Below are 4,635 nucleotides of genomic sequence, written 5' to 3'. Positions count from 1 at the left end.
GGTGTGGGGATTGATTATCGATACTGAACGGTGTGGGGATTGATTATCGATACTGAACGGTGTGTGGAGTGATTATCGATACTGAACGGTGGGGGGATTGATTATCGATATTGAACTGTGTGGGGAGTGATTATCGATACTGAACCATGTGGGGATTGATTATCGATACTGAACACTGTGGGGATTGATTATCGACACAGAACGGTTTGGGAGTGATTATCGATACTAAACGGTGGGGGGATTGATTATCGATATTGAACTGTGTGGGGAGTGATTATCGATACTGAACCATGTGGGGATTGATTATCGATACTGAACACTGTGGGGATTGATTATCGACACAGAACGGTTTGGGAGTGATTATCGATACTGAACGGTGGGGGGATTGATTATCGATATTGAACTGTGTGGGGAGTGATTATCGATACTGAACCATGTGGGGATTGATTATCGATACTGAACACTGTGGGGATTGATTATCGATACTGAATGGTGTGGGGATTGATTATCGATACTGAACGGTGTGGGGATTGATTATCGATACTGAATGGTGTGGGGATTGATTATCGATACTGAACGGTGTGGGGATTGATTATCGATACTGAACGGTGTGGGGATTGATTATCGATACTGAACGGTGTGTGGAGTGATTATCGATACTGAACGGTGGGGGGATTGATTATCGATATTGAACTGTGTGGGGAGTGATTATCGATACTGAACCATGTGGGGATTGATTATCGATACTGAACACTGTGGGGATTGATTATCGACACAGAACGGTTTGGGAGTGATTATCGATATTGAACGGTGCGGGGAGTGATTATCGACACTGAACCGTGTGGGGATTGATTATCGATACTGAACGGTGTGGGGATTGATTATCGATACTGAACTGTGCGAGGATTGATTATCGATACTGAATGGTATGGGGATTGATTATCGATAAAGAACGGTGTGGGGAGTGATTATCGATACTGAACGGTGTGGGGATTGATTATCGATACTGAAGACTGTGGGGATTGATTATCGATACTGAATGGTGTGGGGATTGATTACCGATAGTGAACAGTGCGGGGAGTGATTATCGATACTGAACGGTGTGGGGATTGATTATCGATACTGAATGGTGTGCGGATTGATTATCGATGCTGAACGGTGTGGGGATTGATTATCGATACTGAACAGTGTGGGGAGTGATTATTGATGCTGAACGGTGTGGGGATTGATTATCGATACTGAACGGTGTGGGGAGTGATTATCGATACTGAACGGGGTGGGGATTGATTATCGATACTGAACATTGTGGGGATTGATTATCGATACTGAATGGTGCGGGGATTGATTATCGATAGTGAACAATGCGGGGAGTGATTATCGATACTGAACGGTGTGGGGATTGATTATCGATACTGAACGGTGTGCGGATTGATTATCGATACTGAACGGTGTGGGGATTGATTATCGAAACTGAACGGTGTGAGGAGTGATTATCGATACTGAATGGTGTGGGGATTGATTATCGATACTGAACTGTGTGGGGCTTGATTATCGATACTGAACGGTGTGGGGATTGATTATCGATACTGAACGGTGTGGGGATTGATTATCGATACTGAATGGTGTGGGGAGTGATTATCGATACTGAACGGTGTGGGGAGTGATTATCGATACTGAACGGTGTGGGGATTGATTATCGATACTGAACGGTGTGGGGAGTGATTATCGATACTGAACAGTGTGGGGATTGATTATCGATACTGAACGGTGTGGGGATTGATTATCGATACTGAATGGTGTGGGGATTAATTATCGATACTGAACGGTGTGGGGATTGATTATCGATACTGAACGGTGTGGGGATTGATTATCAATACTGAACGGTGTGGGGAGTGATTATCGATACTGAACGGTGTGGGGATTGATTATCGATACTGAACGGTGTTGGGAGTGATTATCGATACTGAACGGTGTGGGGATTGATTATCGATACTGAACGGTGTGGGGATTGATTATCGATACTGAACGGTGTGGGGAGTGATTATCGATACTGAAGGGTGTGGGGATTGATTATCGATACTGAACGGTGTGGGGATTGATTATCGATACTGAATGGTGTGGGGAGTGATTATCGATACTGAACGGTGAGGAGAGTGATTATCGATACTGAAAGGTGTGGGGATTGATTATTGATGCTGAAATGTGCGGGGATTGATTATCGATACTGAATGGTGTGGGGAGTGATTATCGATACTGAACAGTGTGGGGATGGATAATCGATACTGAACGGTGTGGGGATTGATTATCGATGCTGAAAAGTGCGGGGATTGATTATCGATACTGAATGGTGTGGGGAGTGATTATCGATGCTGAACGGTGTGGGGATGGATTATCGATACTGAACGGTGTGGGGAGTGATTATCGATGCTGAAAAGTGCGGGGATTGATTATCGATACTGAATGGTGTGGGGAGTGATTATCGATGCTGAAAAGTGCGGGGATTGATTATCGATACTGAATGGTGTGGGGAGTGATTATCGATGCTGAACGGTGTGGGGATTGATTATCGATACTGAACGGTGTGGGGATTGATTATCGATACTGAACGGTGTGCGGATCGATTATCGATGCTGAACGGTGTGGGGAGTGATTATCGATACTGAACAGTGTGGGGATGGATTATCGATACTGAACGGTGTGGGGATTGATTATCGATGCTGAAAAGTGCGGGGATTGATTATCGATACTGAATGGTGTGGGGAGTGATTATCGATGCTGAACGGTGTGGGGATGGATTATCGATACTGAACGGTGTGGGGAGTGATTATTGATGCTGAACGGTGTGGGGATGGATTATCGATACTGAACGGTGTGGGGATTGATTATCGATGCTGAAAAGTGCGGGGATTGATTATCGATACTGAACGGTGTGGGGAGTGATTATCGATACTGAACGGTGTGGGGAGTGATTATTGTTGCTGAACAGTGTGGGGATGGATTATCGATACTGAACGGTGTGGGGATTGATTATCGATGCTGAAAAGTGCGGGGATTGATTATCGATACTGAACGGTGTGGGGAGTGATTATCGATACTGAACGGTGTGGGGATTGATTATCGATACTGAACGGTGTGGGGAGTGATTATCGATAAAGAACGGTGTGGGGAGTGATTATCGATACTGAACGGTGCGCGGATTGATTATCGATACTGAACGGTATGGGGATTGATTATCGATACTGAACGGTGTGGGGAGTGATTATCGATACTGAACGGTGCGCGGATTGATTATTGATACTGAACGGTGTGGGGAGTGATTATCGATACTGAACGGTGCGCGGATTGATAATCGATACTGAACGGTGTGGGGAGTGATTATCGATACTGAACAGTGTGGGGATTGATTATCGATACTGAACGGTGCGGGGAGTGATTATCGATACTGAACGGTGCGCGGATTGATTATCGATACTGAACGGTGTGGGGAGTGATTATCGATACTGAACTCTGTGGGGATTGATTATCGATACTGAATGGTGCGGGGATTGATTACCGATAGTGAACAGTGCGGGGAGTGATTATCGATACTGAACGGTGTGGGGATTGATTATTGATACTGAACGGTGTGTGGATTGATTATCGATGCTGAACGGTGTGGGGATTGATTATCGATACTGAACGGTGTGGGGATTGATTATCGATACTGAACGGTGTGGGGAGTGATTATCGATACTGAACGGTGCGCGGATTGATTATTGATACTGAACGGTGTGGGGAGTGATTATCGATACTGAACGGTGCGCGGATTGATAATCGATACTGAACGGTGTGGGGATTGATTATCGATACTGAACGGTGTGGGGATTGATTATCGATACTGAACGGTGCGGGGAGTGATTATCGATACTGAACGGTGCGCGGATTGATTATCGATACTGAACGGTGTGGGGAGTGATTATCGATGCTGAACGGTGCGCGGATTGATTATCGATACTGAACTGTGCGGGGATTGATTATCGATACTGAATGGTATGGGGATTGAATATCGATAAAGAACGGTGTGGGGAGTGATTAACGATACTGAACGGTGTGGGGATTGATTATTGATACTGAACTCTGTGGGGATTGATTATCGATACTGAATGGTGTGGGGATTGATTACCGATAGTGAACAGTGCGGGGAGTGATTATCGATACTGAACGGTGTGGGGATTGATTATTGATACTGAACGGTGTGTGGATTGATTATCGATGCTGAACGGTGTGGGGATTGATTATCGATACTGAACGGTGTGGGGATTGATTATCGATACTGAACGGTGTGCGGATTGATTATCGATACTGAACGGTGTGGGGATTGATTATCGATACTGAACGGTGTGGGGAGTGATTATCGATACTGAACGGTGCGCGGATTGATTATCGATACTGAGCGGTGTGGGGATTGATTATCGATACTGAACGGTGTGGGGATTGATTATCGATACTGAACGGTGTGGGGAGTGATTATCGATACTGAACGATGCGCGGAATGATTATCGATACTGAATGGTGTGGGGATTGATTATCGATACTGAACGGTGTGGGGAGTGATTATCTATACTGAACGGTGCGCGGATTGATTATCGATACTGA

This window comes from Chiloscyllium punctatum, chromosome 34 (genome assembly GCF_047496795.1).
Source record: "Chiloscyllium punctatum isolate Juve2018m chromosome 34, sChiPun1.3, whole genome shotgun sequence".
NCBI lineage: Eukaryota > Metazoa > Chordata > Chondrichthyes > Orectolobiformes > Hemiscylliidae > Chiloscyllium > Chiloscyllium punctatum.
Note: the sequence above shows the minus strand (reverse complement) of the source record.